The sequence below is a fragment of the Panthera leo genome, chromosome D1, assembly GCF_018350215.1.
Source record: "Panthera leo isolate Ple1 chromosome D1, P.leo_Ple1_pat1.1, whole genome shotgun sequence".
Lineage (NCBI taxonomy): Eukaryota > Metazoa > Chordata > Mammalia > Carnivora > Felidae > Panthera > Panthera leo.
In genome coordinates this window covers 115,142,596-115,162,190 of record NC_056688.1, presented here as the reverse complement: position 1 = coordinate 115,162,190, position 19,595 = coordinate 115,142,596, and the positions used below count along the sequence as shown (strand labels likewise).

The window sequence follows — 19,595 nt, the reverse complement described above, 5'->3', positions numbered from 1 at the left end:
GGGGCCCCGACGCGGTCAGGTGGCTGGCCAAGAGTCCCCCTTGGCTCCTCGATAGCTGAGGTGTTGACCACCCGCTTGGAGCCACACCCGGGGCTGGTGCGGTCCGGGAGGCGGGGCTGGGGAAGCGGCAAGGGGCTGGATCTCGCGGCTGAAGGACCCGCCGCAGCCTCCCCATGTTGATCCGTACCACCCCAAGCTCTCGGGGTACTCGGGGAACACGGCAGACAAGGCCTCCACTGGCAGCTGCAACACCATGGAGTCTCAGGCCATCCGGGCAGACACAGCGCCCCTGGGCGTGCTGGTGGCCGGTGATGACGTCCAGGAGGCTCAGGAGGCTGTTGGCGCGGTCCCCGAGGACCACTTCCTTCCCGTCAGGCCCTGGCAGACCCAGCCCCATCAGCCCATCCGGCACCACATAGATCCCGGCATCCGGCTGGCCTGGCCGGAAGACGTAGTCACCCTGGCCGAGCCACTGGAAGACCATGTGTCGGCAGAGCTCCAGGAAGAGCAGCTTCTCGACGCGGCCCAGCACCCGGACACCCCAGAGCATGTAGAGCATCTCGGAGGACAGGTGGGAGTTATTCGGGTCACCCTCATCAAGTCAGCTTCAAGCACCGCGAGCGGGTGCTCCTTCTGTGGCAGCGATGGCGCCTCCTTCTGGATGCCGGGATCCAGGATACCTGGGGCCAGCCGGGGCTGGGGATTCCTGACCTCATTCGCAGTCTGCATTCCAGCAGGAGGATGAATACGGCTGTGACCATTACCTCGACTCCATCCCCAATCATCATGTCCAGCACCTCCTTATTAGCTGCTTTCTTAGCGGCTCTGTCGGCTAGACGGTTTCCTCGTGCTGTAATATTGTCTCCATTCTGGTGTCCTTTGCAGTGTAGAACTGTTAACTTCGGAAGCCACACAGCCTCGAGGAGCTTTCTTCCCTGCCTCGGCAAAGGCCCTTTTCTTCGTAGATTGCCTTCTCTTTGTGTGTCTACAGTAGAAAAGGCGTACTGGGACTCGGCTGAGTCACTTGTCCTTGAGAATGGTGAGGGCTCGGATCAAGGCGTGTCCCTGTGTACCCTGCCTTTTGAACGCCCTCTGTGATGAAATTTCTACCATCACTGAACAAGGTGAGTGAGGTCTGGGTTCTGTCCAGCCTGGTCACGCAGATCTGGGCAGCTTGCAAATATTTTATTGGTCACCTCAGAACAGCCGTGAACTGGTTTCCATTCCTCACAAGGTAGGAAAGTTGCAGGGTTCAGCATCTTAAACAGTTAAGAGTGACCAGTGGATTCTCACAGAGGAGCCCCTGGTATTGTGCTACCGAGAGTTGGAGAAGCATGAGAGTTTCTTCTCATGCACAAAGAGATTCCGCACTGAAACAGTGTGTGGCCAGCCAAAACCTGCTGGCAAGGGGCCCTCAAGGATGCCCAGTGGTACATCGACCTTATCACCTGGAATCTGAAAGCAGTAATCCCCCCACCAACCTACCACACAACTGTCTATCGACTCTCCTCCCCCCCAGGACAAGCCCAGTTCTGGCTCTGCAGACATTGGCAACGAGAGGTGAGAGTCCCTGGGCCTCTGCGGCCTTCCTTTTTCACTCAGGGCTGAGAGCTGCCACCTCTCCCAGGCTGAGACACAGCAAAGTTCTCTTAAATGAACACCAGAGCATAAATCCACTCCACCATCAAGAGTCACCTTAGGGCACAGTCTCAGCCTCCTCCTTGGGGCTTCTGAAACACACACCTTTCTGACCCAAGCAGGTACTGAGATATGACTTCACAGAATGAATCAAACCCTCAGCCCTCCATCACACTGTGTGCCTATGGGCAGAGAGGCATCCACACCCCTGGCTGTATCTGGAGATGTAGGAAAATGCAGGAGTAAGGGGCAGGGGACAGAGACAGAAGTGGCTGTACCACCTTTTCTCAAAGTCACTTTAAAAGGCTTCTCTATATTCGGCAGACCCAGGGCTGATGCTTGCCCTGAGGCAGCCTTTATCTCTAGAAAGGCGGCTTTGGCTTCTGTCCAGAGGGTTCTCCATCTGGTCCTACCAAGAGATTATAGAGGGGTCTTGCTATTGCTGAGAATCTGGGAATCCAGATTTGGCAGAATCCCGCAGCCCCCAGGAATTCTCATAGCCCCCTCTTAGTTTGGGGCTAGGGTAGGGAGGTGATGACCTTCTTTTTTGTCTAGCCCTAGTGTTCTTTTTCCATGAGACCCAATACCCTGAGTCTGGCAGTAGTTGGAGAGGGCTCTTGTGCCCTCTGTGCAATTCTCTCGGGTATTGCTGGCAAAGAGGAGGTCCCCCACATGTTGGAGAAGGGTGCAGCATGTGGCCTCCCTTGGAAAGCCAGCGAGGTCTCCGGCCAGTGCCTCCCCAAAGAGGGCAGGAGAGTTTTAAACCCCCGTGGGAGGTGTGTCCAAGTCAGTTGCATCTGACGCCCTGTGTCTGGTGTGGTCTAGCTGCAGAGGGTGTACGGGTTTGGGACCACCGAGTGCAAGACTTGAACTGGTCGGTACCCTCCTCCTGGCTTCCTGACTGGCAAGAGCAGGGTGTTCAGGATGATTGGCATTCAACCAGAATGCCTGATTTCTTCCATGCCTGCCCTTGCCTCTTGTTGGGGGGCATTGCCGCTGTCTCTGCAGTTGAGCCCCTGGGATTTACTCTACAATGATGGGCCCGGTTGTGGGCAAGTGGCGGGGGGAGGGGGGGCAGGGAGGGGTTGTCCTCGGCCCACACAGTGGGGAAGGCAGTCCTGAAGGGGGAGACTTCATATGTGTGGCCCCTGAATTCACATAATCTATTCCTACTTTGATGTCCTTTCGCCTCGCAGAAGGCACATTGTTCTCTTGCTAAGGAGGTTTTGAGCCTCCCCCCTCTTGGAGGCTGGACCTTCCTGTCTTTTAGTTGTGGCCCTCTTGTGCCTTGTAGTCAAATGGGGTATAAACCTCACATAGCCTCTCATAATAATCCCCAGGGGATTCCCCTTGGGCTGGGCATATTCATGGGCTTCTTCGCCCCTGCTAAGATCCCCCAGAGGAGAGCCTCTTCATCTGCTCTGGAGGTGCACCTGTACCTGGCGGAGGGTGCCATCTGGCCACTGGTTCCAGAGGAGAGAGAATCTGCCAAACCTGGAGGTGGTGGGGAGACGAAAGGCGGCAGAGTGTTGGGAAGCAGGAGGTTCATACAGCGGGGACAAGATTGGTTCTTCCTCCGGCTCACCAGTGAGAATTTGTGGAGGTCGGGACCTATACAGGAACTGATCAGGGTGACCTGGGTCTCTGGAGACAACATGCCAGATGCAGCAGACCATTGGGGCATCCAGGGTTCTCTCAGAGGGCCCTCCTCCGCCAAAAGTGGGCCATTCTAACTCACACAGGGTCCTTAACTTGCCGGGGGTTATCTTAATTCCATAGTCTCCCGAAAACTCCTTCTTTGCTCTGTCCCAACCCCATGATGTTCCCATGAGGCAGAGTTGCAAAGACAGACAGAGGGATAGGGGCGCCCCCTCTAATGAAGAGACCAGTCAGATGCACATCTGGCCATGTCCTGAAAGAACTTAGGTGACGCTTAGCCGTATTGGTCTCAGCTTTGTGACTTATAATCGGAAACTATTCCCATGCCGCCATAGACTGTATGCCATTCACCACGGAATCGCAGACGGACCCACTCAGACTCCGTGGGCTTTTGGGGACCTTAAGGGTGTCCATCTGTGGAGCCACAGAATCAAATTCGGCAGGCAAGCCAGACCGAGTTGCACATTCACACTCACATACACACCAGAGGTTATTACATTCCCTCCCATACAATGTCTACAGATGAGACCACTGAGGTCTCCAGAGAGTGATCAGGTCCCCCTTACTCCACTGTGAATGGGCAGGACAGGACAGAATTGGGCCCCAGCCTTACCGATATCCGACGTCGGGTCCAGATCCTCACCTGCCGAGTCTCCTCGAGTCCGGTGGGAACGGCGGAGGGGGGCCGACCCAAGGTGACCAAGTGGGAGACTGCCAAAATCCAGGCAGCGCGCGCCTTCTCCCTTGCGATCCCTCATTCTGTCACCGCCTCGCCGTTCTCCCAAACTGGTGAAAAACAATGGGCCAGTGAGGTTGGGTTTCCCAGTCAGGGAACCAAATATGTTACGGAACCAGGCTGGAACGCTGGCAGAAAAACCAAGCGGCACTCGGAGATCTTGGTGGATCGGACATTTATTTAACACTGGCAGGCTCAGAGGAGACCATTTCTCCAAAGATCTGAGCCCCAAATGCAGGTGGGAAGGGTAATTTATAGCGTCATCTTCCACATTCGTGGCGGCTTTCACACGCGCGGCAAACAGGGCAGGAAGAACCCGGAAGAGGAGTCTCTAAGCTGGGAACTGGAGCTTGTTTTAGTCCCTTCAGCTCTCTTATGGTGCAGAACTTTACTTATTTTCCCAACACGGGGAGGGGCAGAGAGAGAGGGAGACACAGAATCCAAAGCAGTTTCCAGGCTCCAAGCGGTCAGCACAAAGCCTGACGCAGGGCCCTAACTCATGAACCATGAGATCATACCTGAACCGAAGTTGGATGCTTAACCGACTGAGCCACCCAGGCGCCCCTCCTTTTGTTTTTTTAAAATGCGGTTACTGGAATATTTAAAATTGGGTTTGTGGAAAATAAATTCAAAATGAATTAAAGACTTAAGTGTGAGACAGGGAATCATTAGAATCCTAGAGGAGAACACAGGTGGTAACCTCTTTGACCTTGGCCACAGCAACTTCTTTCTAGAGATGTCTCCTGACACAAGGAAAACAAAAGCAAAAATAAACTATTGGGACCTCTTCAAGATAACAAGCTTCTGCACAGTCAAGGAAACAATCAACAAAACTAAAACACAGCCTACGGAATGGGAGAAGATATTTGCAAATGACATGTCTGATAAAGGGTTAGTAACAAAAATCTATAAAGAACTTATCGAACTCAACACCCAAAACACAAATAATCCAGTGAAGAAATGGGCAGAAGACATGAATAGACATTTTTACCAAGAAGACATCCAGATGGCCAACAGACACATGAAAACATGCTCAACATCACTCAGCTCAGAGAAATACAAATGAAAACCACAATGAGATACCACCTCACACCTGTCAGAATGGCTAACACTAACAACACAGGAAACAACACGTGTTGGTGAGGATGTGGAGAAAGGGGACCCTCTTGCACTGTTGGTGGGAATGCAAGCTGGTACAGCTGCTCTGGAGAACAGCGTGGAGGCTTCTCAAAAAACGAAAAACAGAACTACCCTACGGCCCAGCAATTGCACTACTAGGTATTTATTCAAAGTTTACAAAACCACTAACTCAAAGGGATACGTGCCCCACGCCCCCGTGTTGATAACAGCCAAAGTATGGAAAGAGCCCAAATATCCATCCGCTGATGAATGGGTAAAGAAGATGTGTGTATATACGATGGAATATTACTCAGCCATAAAAAAGAAAGAAGCTTTGCCATTTGCAATGACACGGATGGAGCTAGAGTATTATTCTAAGGGAAGTAAGTCAGTCAGACAAAGACAAGTATCATATGATTTCACTCAGATGTGGAATTTAAGAAACAAAACAAATGGGCAGAGGGGGGAAAAGAGAGAGGGGCAAACCAAGAAACGGTCTCTTAAATACGGAGAACACACTGACGGTCACCAGAGGGGAGGTGGGCGGGGGATGGGCTAGACAGGTGGTGGGGATTATGGAGGGCACTTGGATGAGCACCGGCTGATGTACGGAAGTGTTGAATCACTACACTGTGCACCTGAAACTGACATGAAACTGTATGTTAACTAATTGGAATTTAAATAACAACTTTAAACAATAAAATGGGTTTGTGGCCTACACCCTACCAAAGTCACGCCGTGGACGGTCTATTGGTGGCAGATAAGAGGACGTGGTCCTGGCAAGGGGTCACCAGGCCAGGTACCAAGAGGAGGGCATTTGGGAGAGACTCACACTCTTCTGCTCTCATGCGTCTTTCACGGATGGGCCAGAGTCTCTCCCCGCATCTGACTCTGGCCCAGGGCAGAGAGGTCACACAGCTGCCCATCCGCCCCCCAGTCCTGGCAGCAACTTGTCAGATTGCTTTGGAAGCTTGCTCACAACAGGACGTGCTCTTCCTATTTAAAGTCTTGGGAATTTTGCAAGACTTTTTCTAATGAATTTCCAAGAGCAGATAAGCAGAGGGAAATAACAAACCAGTAACAGAAAAATTACCTGACTTTCTAACTGCATAGGAAAAGAAGACTGATATTTCTGCGAACCTACCCAAATGACTACTCTATCAAACCAAATATCTCACATGTGTGGGGTGCAGGAAGACGTCTCTTCTTCCTCTTGTGAAGCCCACATTCTGGAACTTCATGAATTAGCGTTTTAAGGGAAAAGGTCTCTTACTGGCCAAACAAGCAGGGAACAAATAGGGTTTCACTTCACAAAGAAATAAGGAGCAGATGGCATTCGGCCTCCACAAAAGCAATCTGAAATACTCTCCCTCAGTAGGCTCCCGGTCTCCCTGGAGGTGCGGAGTCGAGAATACGGTATCATCCAAAGGCCACAGCCCCGCCCGTCCCCAGCCCGGGCTGCGGTGCTGGCTGCACAAGAGGTGCCTTCCAAAGCTGCGGTTGTGCAGTGCGCCTCAGGGTCAGCTGGACAGGCAGAGCTTGGAGACGAGGCCTGGACAAGCACAGAAGATTGGGACAGACATGACAGAAGACCTGGAGACCAGGGCAGAGGGTGGAGAGTGTTCCTCGGTGAGTTTCAGGGGTGGGGGGCTCTGCTCTCTTGCACACCCTCACACCCGGCCCTGGAGGCTGGGGGTGCTGGTGGTTCGGCCCTCCGGAGCACCCCCCTGTCCCCCGAAACCTGCCAGGTCCTTGGAGCCCCATCAGCTCCACTCTGCAGAGGTCATCTGTGCCAGCCACCAAGACGGCAGCTGTCTTCGCGGTTCACGATGGCAGGAAAGCCCTTCCCCACCCCCCTGGAGTTAGTCGTGACCGGGACTCTGCTGCCAGAGAAACAGGGTTCTAAGTGAAAGGGCGTGTCTTCCAGGCAAGAAGGATGGCGTGCGGTTCACCACGTTTCCGGGGCACTGGGGCGCTCGCGGAAGCAGAAGCTCCACCCTCGGTCCCTGAGGGCAGCACACGGACCCCCTGGCAGTGCAGCCCCACATTTGAGGGGCAGCACGAGCAGGAAACAAAGCTTTCTTTGAAGTCCCTGAGACTTGGGATTGTTCGATGCCGCAGCACAGTCTGGCCCACCCTGACTTACACAGGGACTTGATGCCATCTCGTAAAACTTTGAAAACGCGGCCTTGGCCTCCCGCAACAAAGACACTGTTCTTGGGGCTGGAAAGACTGACCCACGTAAAGCCGTGTGCAGCTTGACTGGGCCGCAGGGCCCGGATGGCAAACCTTGCCCCCTGGGTGTGTGGTGAGTGTATTTCTGGATGCAATTAACACGTGAATCAATGGACCGAGTGAGGCAGGAGCCCCCACCCCCCACCTGCTCCGGTGTCGGGGCAGGGTTGGGGGGGTGCTCCTCCAATGTGTTGGAGGCCTGACTAGAACACGAATGTGGAGTAAGGGAGAATTCACACTGCCCGCCTCGCTCTGAGCTGGGACTTCCGTCTCCTCCTGCCACGGGACTCCAACTCGGGCCGGAGGGCACGCTGGCTCCCGTGGGCCTCCAGCTTGCAGGCGGCAGACGGTGAGCCTTCCGAACCACACGAGCCGACTCCCTGGGTGACTCTATTTCTCTGGGGAACCCAGACTAACACAAGCAGTGAGGAGAGCAGAAGGCGGGTCGCCCGCCCTGTGCTGTTCGGAGGAAGGACTGCAATACAATGATTTATAAGAAATAGATATTTGTCATCAGACGGCCAAATACAGTTCTCAGGCACATCTGGTCTTCATGCACAGCTCCCGAGAAAAGGTGACACAGGGTCTTGTTATTACTGACGGTGCTGCTGGACCCACCCACGGGCGGGACGGTTGGAGCTTTCCATGCCCCCAGAGGTTGAATCAGCAACGGCCAATGACTTAGTCAATCGTGACTATATATTAAAGCCCAAGAGGACAGATTTCTGGTCCTTTTTCTCTTTTCAGACGTCCTCCACACGGGGGACCAGAACTCTCCCACGTGCCACCAAGCTCCACGAGTGCGGACGCTCCTCTGGGAGACTGTTGATTCGTGCCCTCGGTCACACCCTTCAACACACTGGTCACCATAAGGAAGTGCTTCCCTGAGTTCCGTGAGTCGCTCTAGTAAAGTAAAAGAACGTGAGGTGAGGGTTGGAGCCTCCGGTCCGTCAGAATCTCTGGTGACGGCCTGGGGCTTGTGACTGGCATCTGACGTGGGGCCGGGAGCTGTCTTGCAGGACCGATTCCTCAACTGTGGGCTCTGACACTATCTCTGGGCAGACGGTGTCAGAACAGAGTTCTCTGACACCCAGCTGGCGTCCAAGAATTGGTTGGCCCTCTGGGTGGGGGAGCACCCCCCATGTAGGAATTAGGTCCAGGAACCCGGACCGACAGACCAAGAGCCTAAGAAGCGGGCAGCCCCAGGGTAAGACGGGGGACAGCCCTGTGCACTGCTCACCGCCACCTGCGTCTTTGGCCTCGTGCGCTCAGGACAGGACCGGCTGCTGACTGAGCAGGAACAGAGAAACCGAGAAAGCCCAGACCACCGTTAGAAGAGGCGACAGCTTTTCTACCTTAAGCAGTAAAAGACGAAATGGCAGGCTCCTGAGTTCTAAGGCTGAGCGTTGCTGCGAGAATCCGATCAGCGGTGTGGCCCGGGCACCCGAGCCTCACAAGCCGGGCACCTGCAGTCCGGGTTGAGGGCGGAGGGCGATAAAGGGAAGAGACACAGCACAGCTGAGCACCAGGAAAGAGGGAGCTAACGGTGTGACTCTTGGCACATGAACCTGACTGAAATTAAACCGACATCTTAAAAGTTGATTACATACATGGGGACTTCTATCGCCCCGAGGAAGCTGTGACCCCAGTTGCCCAGCACCCTGCTTTGAGAGAGTGCGGACGAGGGGTGTGGGAGCCCCTCCCGGGGGCATCCCCTCCTGGGGGCACACTCCAGGTCCAGGCTAGGACCGTGCCCACCTGGGGTCAGGGGTTCTCACCACAGCCACCTGGAGGGATTTCAGAATTCCTGCCCTGGTCCCCCCTCCAACCAGTGCCATCCCTGCTCTTCGGCTGAGTGCCGGGGGTGTGGAGGTGACTGGTTCATCTTTTCAGTTCTGAGTTCTCCCACTTGAGAGGAGACACATCTGGGCTGGAAATGGCGACTTTGATCACTTTTGATCTTCATAAAACTGGAGACTTCGGGGGCGCCTGGGTGGCTCGTCGGTTAAGCGGCCGACTTCGGCTCGGGTCACGATCTCACGGTCCGTGGGTTCGAGCCCCGCGTCGGGCTCTGTGCCGACAGCTCAGAGCCTGGAGCCTGTTTCAGATTCTGTGTCTCCCTCTCTCACTGCTCCTCCCCTGTTCATGCTCTGTCTCTCTCTGTCTCAAAAATAAATAAACGTTAAAAAAATTTTTTTTTCTTTAAAATTAAAAAAATTAAAAAAATAAAATAAAATGAAAAAAAAACTGGAGACTTCGGGATGATGCTGTCAGAATGTGATGGTCCTTAGTCCTGTCCGCCAAACGCCTCTGGCTCTCCTGGGCTGGGGTAGGGTTGTATCTCCCCCTCCCCTGGAATCCAGGCTATGACTCCCTGGGTTCCCTTCCTCCTGCCCCAGTGACCGCGGAGACACATGTCGAGGTCCCTGCGTGACTGTGCAAGAGTGCGAGGGCTGGACGGAGGTCCTCCAGGCTGTGTGCCGCGCAGCCTCGCGCAGCCGACCCTAACTGAGGCACCTGCCTTGGGGTGGTCGTCGGCAGCCCTCAGATTCTCTCCTGTTCCTTGGAGATTTTAGTCTTGGCCTCACATGGTCCCCAGATCTTTTCCAGGCAGAATTTGGGGGCTTCAGAAACACCGTCTGTGACGAATCTGCCCCTGTGATACCGAATCCGGGCTCTTGGGTGCACACGCTGTTAACTTTTCTCACTGTGACATTTAGCAAATATTCAGCAAAGTGCATAAAACATAAAAGTGGGGGCGCCTGGGTGGCTCAATCGGTTGAGCGTCCGACTCCGGCTCAGGTCATGATCTCACGGCTTGTGAGTTCGAGCCCCGCGTCGGGCTCTGTGCTGACAGCTGGGAGCCTGGAGCCTGCTGAGATTCTGTGTCTCCCTCTCTCTCTGCCCCTCCCCTGCTCATACTCTGCCTCTCTCTGTCTCTCAAAAATAAATATACGTTAAAAAATTTTTTTGTTTAAAAAAATAAATAAAACATAAAAGTGCACCTAACGAGCTGCTGGACTGTGGTGCCCATCCAACTACGGCCCAAGTGAAAACCACTGATGCCCCAGCAGGCACCTGACCCCTGCGGCAACCTCCCCGCCTTCCCGCCAGGGTCACCACTCTCCGGACTTTATGGTGAACCCGTTCTTGCTTTTCATCCAAGTTCTAGCCCCCAAGTGTGGGTTACACTGAACCTAAGTGAGTTCAGGATAACCCCAAACACTGTGCTTTAATTTTGCTCATTTGGACTCGTGTGAATGAACCCTTGCTGAACCTCCCTTCACCCGGTGTTACAGCCGCGAGCCTCGCCCAGGTGTGGCTGTCGTCCATTTCTTTTAATTTCCATGTCGTGCTCCATGATCTAAATAAGCCACAGCTTGTCTGCTCTCCTGTGGATGGCCAGTGGTGCTGGCGGCCGTGGCTGTGTATTTGTGTTCAAGTGCCTTTCTGCACGTGGATCCGCGTTTCCATGGTATGTGTGGCAGGTCAAGGGATATAAATGTCTCCCACTTCAGTGGACCAGGCCACGTTGTTTTCCACGGTGGCTGCTGCGACACACATTCCCACAGCTGGCCCTGGGGGTCCCTGGACCCTCCCAGTTCTACAACAGTAGCCACTCAGGGCGTCGTGAAGCGATAGCTCTTTGTGGCTTTAATTTGTGTGTCCCTGATGATGCATCAGGTTGTAGCAAGTATCTATATGCAATAAGGTTGCATAATACATGGCCACAAAACCTCAGTGGTATACACCAATATACGTCTGTTCTTACTCAAGGGTCTGTGAGATCTCAGGACTCCGGGCTGGCCTAGACTAGCCTCCCTTGGCCTTGCCTGGGCTCCCCCGTCACTCTGGTCAGCTGCAGGTGGGAGGGGACAGCTCCTCTCTCGCAGGATTTTTGTAAAGTAGGCTCTACACCCAACATGGGCTTGAACTCACAACTCTTAGGTCAAGGGTCTCGTGCTCTACTGACTGAGCCGGCCGGGCGCCCCAGCACGGGCTTGTTCTTACGGCCAGGTCAGGGTCCCCACAGAAGTCTTGGCACTGGCCTACCTCATGCCGTGTTGTGTTAACCACAGCGCGTGGGGAAGGCCGTGGCTGCAGTGACCCCCAGCCTGTTGGGGGAGGGGGATGGAGACTTGGGGCACGGGCTGCAAGCCACCTACCAAAGAAGCTTGGCCACTTTACGTGTGCTCCGTGGCCAGCTGCTATAGAGACACAGGCAACTGTCCGTGGACTTTGTACCCAGAACCCTCCCCAGACTCTTGCTAATTCTCACGGTATCTCTGCGTTGTGTGGTATTTATTAGTTCATTATTTTGTGTTTTCCTTTGAAAGCTTGAATTTTCCCACACTCTTCCTATTTACTTTAGTGGTTACTTCATAAATGATGACATAACTCTGGTTTCTCAGAATCTGAGGCCATAAGGTGTTTTTATCTGCTGGACACACGAGGACCTTGGGATCTCTCAGTCCCACTGACCTCCTTCCAGATTATGCGTCGTTGTTGTGCTTTTTTTTTTATTTTCTAACATACCAAGATGTGTCCTTGTTTGGTGTGACGGATACTGAGTCTGCATGGACACACACTTCGTGTCCCTGCCCTTCACCAGGCCCTCGGTGTTTTCCATCCAGACTGGTTTCCTTCTGGGTGAACAGCTCCCTTAATGGGAGCTGGTGACCAAAGCCCCTTGACGTCTGTTTTCCGGAAAGTATCTTCATTTCTCCTTCTTTCTTGAGTATTTGTAGTTGGCGTAGAGTTTCAGATTGGCACTGAGGATGCCGTTTCGCGGCCTTCTTTCCCAGCTGTCACTGATATTATAAAATCAGCTACAGTGTAAGTTTTACCCCTTATTTGAAAATCTGTTTTTATCAGGCTGCTTAAAATTTTATGTCTTTGGTTTTCTGCAGTTTTGCTATGATGTTTTGAGGTGTGGCTTCGTTTCTATTTATCCTGGGAGAGACTTGAGTTTTTTAAATCTGGGGTTGACTGTCTTCCCCAGTTTTGGAAAGTTCTCAGCCATTAATTATTCGAACATGGATTCCCCGCCCCCCTGTTCTCCAGTCCTCCTTCTCCTGAAACTCCAATGAAACACACGTGGGAAGCTCTCACTCTGTCCTCAATATCTCTTACACACCCATTGTGTTTCTTGCACATCGTGTCTGTGCTTCTGTCTGGATGGTCTCTTCTTCCGTCTTCTTGAGGCGAGGCCCTTGAACCTGCAGTATTCACCCCAACAAGCTCCCCGGGACTCATGCGACCCAAGAGCAACAAACCCACCCACTGAGTTCTTAATTCTGGTTACTGAATCTTCCCATTCTAGAACTTCTGATTAGTTCTTTGCAGATTTGCAACATCACTTTCTATGGTTCTCCATTCCCTGCTAATGTGTTTCAGTTCACCTTTTGTCCCCGGGGAGCTCGGTGAGCTCGCCGTCTAGAAGTCCAGCACCCAGAGTTTCCGTTGTCTTTTCCTGCTGACCCTCCGCCTTGTTTTCTGGTCTCCCTGGGCGCTCCATGCAGAGCTGATTTTAGGCCTGGGATGATTACCTGCCCCCCCACCACCACCACCCAGAGAGGGTCCTGATGACCCTGGAAAGCACCTGCAGTTACCAAAATCCGATTTCAGAGGTTGTGATTTCTCCATATTTCTGGATCTTCTCTTCAATTGCATCTCCTGTGGGCTCTCTGTCTTTTAGTTCATATTTGTTGTGATGATTCTTCTAACAGGAGTTACTTCTATCGCAGTTTTCATATTTACTACTTACTTCTCCGCTTCTCTTTTCCTTCGTTGTTGATATTCATGGGATGAATCATTCTTATGACTTTTTTAAATGACTTTTTATGTCTTTTTTGACTTTTTATGACAATTGTATGACTTTTACAAAAAGTACATACATATATTTATTCAGCAAATATTTACTGAGCACCTACTTCGTGCCCAGAATTGTGAGCAGTGGACACACACCACGTGTTGGCCGTGGATGGCTGTTCTCCAGACCTGCGCTGCCCTGAGCACAGGGGTCCAGCCGCACTCACTCTTGCGGTGCCTTCTCAGGTCCTGGCTGTCACCCTCCTTCCTGGAGGCGTCGCCCAGAATTTTATCTGGGGTTTATATGGCCAACTCTCCTTCACTTCTGCCCCTTGCTCCTTCCTTTCTGTGGGTGGTTGTTCCCAGGACAGACCTTGAAAAGGCATTCAGTCCACTCACTTCGACGGCTCCCACTCTTCCTGTGTTTTTTTCTCTTTCAGTTCCTCAACCAAGAACATTTTCTATGTCTGTGTTCTACGGCCTCCTGGAAATATCTTTCTTATGCTTTTGCATTGGAATGCCAACTTAGCTGGATGTCAAATTCTAGATTTGTTTCTTTCGATTCTTTAAAATAACACTTCTCATATGGTTTGAGGAGAAATCTGGTATCAATGATTCTTGTTCCCTTACAGGTGATCTGTTCTTTCTCTATGGAACTTTCTCTTTCTGGAAAGTTTGCTTTTGATGCAGGCTGGCCAGGCCCAAGGACCTGGGGGGCCCTCAGGACCGGCTTCGTGCAGGATGGAAATTAAATGTGAGCGGAGAGGAAGGGAGGAAGTGAGAGCAGAGTTTGTTGAAGACAGAGAGCATAGGGGCACCGGTGTGGCTCAGTTGGTTAATCGTCCAACTTTTGGTTTCAGCTCAGGTCATGATCGCACAGTTCGTGAGTTCAAACCCCACATCGGGCCCCATGCTGACAGGGTGGAGGCTGCTTGGGATTTTCTCTCTCTCCTTTCTCTCCCCCTTCCCCCGCTCACACACACACCCACACACACACACACACACTCTCTCTCTCTCTCTCAAATAAATAAACATAAAATAAAATAAAATAAAATAAACACTTAAAAAAAAAGACAAAGAGTGTAGATATGACAGAGTGTCCAGAAGACTTGGAAAGGAAAAGGAGCGTGAGCGTCTTGGAGTTTGGGGCTGTCATTGAGGGTGGCGGCCTGGCATACAGCCCTCTCAACACTGGGAACCGGGCGAACCAGGGCCAGGGCTCAGGTGTTCTCCATAAGCTGCTTAGGCCCTGGAGTCAGGGGTCTTGGACAATGTTTGTGAGGACATTGCCCGCCCGGCCACTCCTTAGATGTCACCTGCTGTGCTGGAAGACTCCAGAGAAGTCCCTAAGTCCCAGAACTTCTCAAGGACATTCGTTACCTCCACGAGAAGGCGTGTGTAGGGTGGGGGTGCAGGTGCTAGCCAGAACAGAAGTGGGAAAAGGAGCGAGAAAGCGGTTTTTCACGGGGTCTCTTACTGTTCCTGTCTCACGTCGATACTCTAAATTTCATTGGTGTGTGAACCAAGTGTGGTTATTTCTTTGCAGACCTTTAGCCTGAAGCCCTTCGTCTTCCTTTAATTCTGGGACCTTTGGCTTCCTCGTTTCCTCAAGTACTTCTTCGTCTCCATTCTCCTTTTCCTCCGGTCTGGGACTCGTAGCATCGACACGCAGGCTCCCCTGCGTCTCTGTCCTCCCGTGTTTCCTCCAGGAGAGCTCTCCATCGATCTCTCAACACACGAATCTGCCCCTCAGCTGGGCCCACCGCCTGTTTCCAGTTCTGGTCATCAAAACAGGGACAAAAGCCAGCACTTCCAGAGCACTGAGTCTATACCAAGCACTGTGCTGGACGCCTCACATACATTAACAAATTCAACCCTCGTAACAGCCCAGTGAGATAAGTGTTGTTATCGTCCTCATTTTAGAAGAGGAAGTGAAGCACAGAGAAGTTAGGTAACCTGTCCAATGTCACACAGCTGGGAAGCAGCAGGGCAGGGATTGGCACCAAGGCACCGGGGTCTGAACTCAGCCACTCTGCTGCCTTGCTCATTCTCCGTTTTGTATTACTTCTTTCAACACGCCTAACATCGATTTTCTTTCCTAACTTTTTGTTTTGAAGCAATTTGATTTATGGGGAAAAAATGCAAGAATAGTAGAGTTTCTCAACCTCCTTCACCCAGATCTCCCTGTTGGCAGCATCTCGGGTAACCATAGTACCTTGATCAAGACGAGGAAATGAACACTGTTGTAACACTACTAACCAAACGAAAGACCTTATTCAAAGTCCACACGCTTCTTCACTAAAGTCCTTTTTCTGTCCCGGGGTACCGTGTTGCACTGAATGACCAGCTCCTCTGTCCTTCCTTGTTTTTCATGATCCAAATACATTTGTAGGGTGACCCCCAGTTGCCGGAGACCAGCTCCAGCAACCAGGGGCTCCCTAAGGAAGAACGGCGTCGGTGAAAATAAAACAAAACTAAAATAAAAAACTAGAAAATACAAAACTAAAATAAAAACGAAAACTAAAATAAAAAACTAAAATAAAAACAAAAAATAAAAATGGACACAGACAACAGCAGTGTGTTGAACTGGCCGATATATTGCAGTAAACGTGGCCTTATATATGCTAGTGATTTCCTTGTAGCATACGTCATCTATGTTTTTCTAACGTTACCTAATTTTGACAATGTTCCTACGTGTAAACAACCTTTAAGAAATAACATGGTGATTTTCCCCTAACTTTTCCGCATACCCTTTGATTATAGATTAATTTCTTACATTATTCCATTATACATCTGCGTTTATCTATAATCTACAAAGCATTTGCTTTGCTGTTCTCGTGAAAGGCCCTCCATTTCTCAACACCTCAAGTGGAACAGTCACAGGGACATGACCTCCTAACCACATGAGGCCAGAAGAACAATGTGTTTGCCTCCGTCTGAGGTGCCAGAAAGGGGCTGAAAAAGCCTTAGAAACCCATGCCTCATACATTCTCAGAGAGACAATGCACCTAGGAACCAATGAGCCGACTAGGTTCAGTCATCGTCTGGAATGCCTCCTGGGGGCCAGGTGGGCCTAGGGGTTGAAGTCACCTGTGCCCAGAGATACGCTCCTTAGTTGCCAGAGTGAGGCTTTCTATGTCTCTCCTTTACAGGTCCTCTTTGCTGGCAAAGGCGCGAGACTATCCTTCCTGTAAGTAGAGGAGTCTCCCTAGGGGATGGCAAGGGCTAAACGTAAGGCCGGACGATTTCTTGCGGAACCTTATTTTCTTCCCTAATGGTTCTTTTCCCAGGGGGCCTGCCGAGGGCAATTCCCCAACAGACAATACCCCGGGTACTTTAATAAGGCCAAATTACCTAAAAGCGGGAGTACCAGCAGCTTCCCTGTCGGCGGGCCGCCCTGCAGTCACCAATCCGTCCACAGCACGGGCCTTGCCACTCAGGCTGGGATAGCTCGGCTTCCAGCACCCAGTTACTCTGTACAACACTTCTCAACTGGTGTTTGTGTGGTTTCTTATGTTTGGGATGAGTGTGTGCATTCTTGGCAACAGTCCTACAGAAATGATGCTGAGATGTTCTCGTCAGACCACGGAGATCACGATACTGATGTTTCACTACTAGCGATGTTGACCTTGACCCCCCGTTAAGGTGGTGTCTGCTGGGTATCTCCATGTAAGGTTACTATATTTCCTATGTATGTAATTAATATGTTGAAGAGATACTTTAAGACCATGAAAATCACATTTCTTCCCAACTCTCACCCACAACTGAAGCAGCCACATCCACCGGTGGTTCAGGCCAACAACTCTCATTGCGGGGTGTACTCAGTTGGTGATTTTCTGTTTTCCTCTTTCCTTCTCCATTTACTGATTGGATTTCTGCCGTAAGGATGAGCTTTCCCTAACCTTTCACTTGTCGATTTAATCGAGTACCTATCTAGGTGAGGATGTACAGATATAGATTTTATTCTCTGGCTTACAATTCAATATTTTTATTGTGTTTTTGCTGAAATTACTCAGCTTTTGCTGTCAGGAGCTCCTTCAGGCTGGCACCTGTTTTCTTCCAACAGCCCCTCTTTGGTTTTGTCTGTGGCTTGGGGCACTCCTTCTCGCCTGCCCTTCAATCAGCCATTTCTCCAGGATCCCTGGTTCCTTCGGGAGGATGGTTCCATCCCTGGTCTTGGGAACCAGAAAGTCCCCATCCTGCCCCAGCTGCTCTGTTTTCAAATGGATTATCTCCTGAGAGAAGTGGATTGATAAAAGGACCAAAAGTCGGGAGGGAGGCCACCTGCCTGACTGGACTTGTGGCCAGAGCTGAGCGCTTGGAAAGGACTTTGGAGCAAGACTGAAAACAGAAGTCCACCAAACTTTCAGCCCTACAGCTGCAGCAGCTCCAAGGCCAGAAACCCCAACAACACCTGCGCCTCCCAGGGCGCCTTCTGGGGCTCCACCGTCAAAATGCTGGCCCAGACATCGATGTCTGCTTGGTAATCAGCTGGGACGCTGGAAAACAGATCCTCAAAGGGTTTCTGAAAACATTTCAACACCAACACCAACTCCTACTTTTGAAGGAGGGCCCCTGCCCAAGCCGCGTAGAGCAAGGCCAACAGGCCCACGGCCACCACTGAGCTCAAAGCGCACAGGCTCATTAAGTGACCATCAGCCCTATTACATCGGACCCATTACAGCCAAGCACAGTTCTTAAGATTACCATACACGGGAGCATTCCATAGGCCCCCACAGTCCTTCACTCTGCCCCTATAACTATGTCTAGGCCATGTCTTTGAAATATAACCCTCAAGGAGATCATTGTTATCAGAAGGGGAACAAAAGGAGGAAACTTTATTTGGAACTTGGGCAAATTAAAAATGTTGAGTGTTTTTTCCAAAATATTAATAAAAGGCTTTAGCCATCTGAGCAGGTGACCATAACTTATTCCATCTGCCAGAAACACAATTTGCATAAAAAATGTATTATAGCCAGTGAGTTTTGTATTATTGTACCTGATCGATGGCTACGATTTTGGAATGGAGGGGCGCTCAGGTGGCTCAGTCTGTTAAGTGTCTGATTCTTGATTTGGGCTCAGGTCATGATCTCACAGTTCATGAGACGGAGCCTCATGTCGGGCTCTGCGCTGACAGTGTGGAGCTGGTTTGGGATTCTCTCTCTCCCTCTCTCTCTCTCACTCAAAATAAATAAATAAGCGATAAGATGAGAAGAGATGAGATGAGATGAGATGAGATGAGATGAGATGAGATGAGACGAGACGAGACGAGACAAGATAAGAAACTTTCGGAACGGAAGCTGTCAAGTCCTGTTTGTATCTGTCTTTATACGTGTATGTTGCAGTTGCCTGGTATTTTTTTACCTCTAGATGATATCGCCAAGATTAATTTAAAAGAGATCTATTTAATTGGCTTAAAGAAAATTAAGTACTTATATAAATTAAGTATTCCTAAAATTCTCAGGTATATAATAGAAACTAACCCAAACGCTTTTCAGGTTCATGATCTGGAAAAATACTCAGTAGTGAAGCTAACTGAAGTTTGTTGGAGGCTGGCTGGTCCCGTGGACCCAGAGGGGGTCCACGGGACCAGCCAGGAGGGTCTTCGGCCTCTCTCAGGATGGAAATTAAACATGAGCCAAGAGGAAATGAGAGCACAGTTTATTAAAGACACAAAAGAGTCTGGGAGACTCAGAAAGGAGAGGAGAGGGAGTCTCACCTTTGCTTGGGGCCTGGGGCACATGTCTTCTCAGTAACCCAGGAACAAAGATGAGCATCTAGGCATACTCCATAAGTCACTGGTGCCCTGGAGCCAGGGCTCCGGGTGCGTCGGTGGTCTTGGGAGAACGTTCCTGACACCTGCCCGGTCCCTCCTTGAGTGTTACCTGTTGTGCTGGAAGACTCCAAGGAGGTCACTACCTCCCTGACCTTCACGAGGGTGTACGTTACCTGTACGAGAAGTCGTGTGTAGGGCCGGGGTACAGGTCCTAGAAGGAATAAAAGGGGGAAAGGGAGCAAAAATGAAGTTTTTCATGGGGTCCCTTCAGCTCCCCTGTGTCAGACATGTCTTCTGAACGATCAGCACTGAACGTGATGTAGACACACAACTTTCACTCCACCTGGGCTCGTTGGTCCCTAAGTGCAGGGAAGCTCTGTTACATTTGTCAGCAAGAAAAATAACTCAGGATGATGAAATTTTTGTAGGTAATCTGAACATAATTGTTGAGAACCCATGGATTAAATAGATGTAAGCGGGATAAAAGTTTTAAATAATTTCCCCAAAGCTTTTGGTAACCGGAAACCTTAAAGTTTTGCTAAGTTAAGTTAAATGATGGATAGTGACTGAATATCTAGATCATTTCCAAATAAAATAAAATATTGAAACGTTAGTTACTGA

The 19,595-nt window shown here is 50.9% G+C and overlaps 1 long non-coding RNA gene across 1 annotated transcript; it reads right to left on the bottom strand.

Moving 5' to 3' along the window:
• Positions 1-8,045: 8,045 nt before the first annotated feature.
• LOC122200246 lies at positions 8,046-12,756 on the bottom strand. The gene is made up of 3 exons (XR_006193764.1): positions 12,525-12,756; positions 8,628-8,853; positions 8,046-8,290 (listed from the first exon to the last, which is right to left on the bottom strand). It is a non-coding gene; the product is annotated as an uncharacterized LOC122200246 (long non-coding RNA).
• Positions 12,757-19,595: the final 6,839 nt, after the last annotated feature.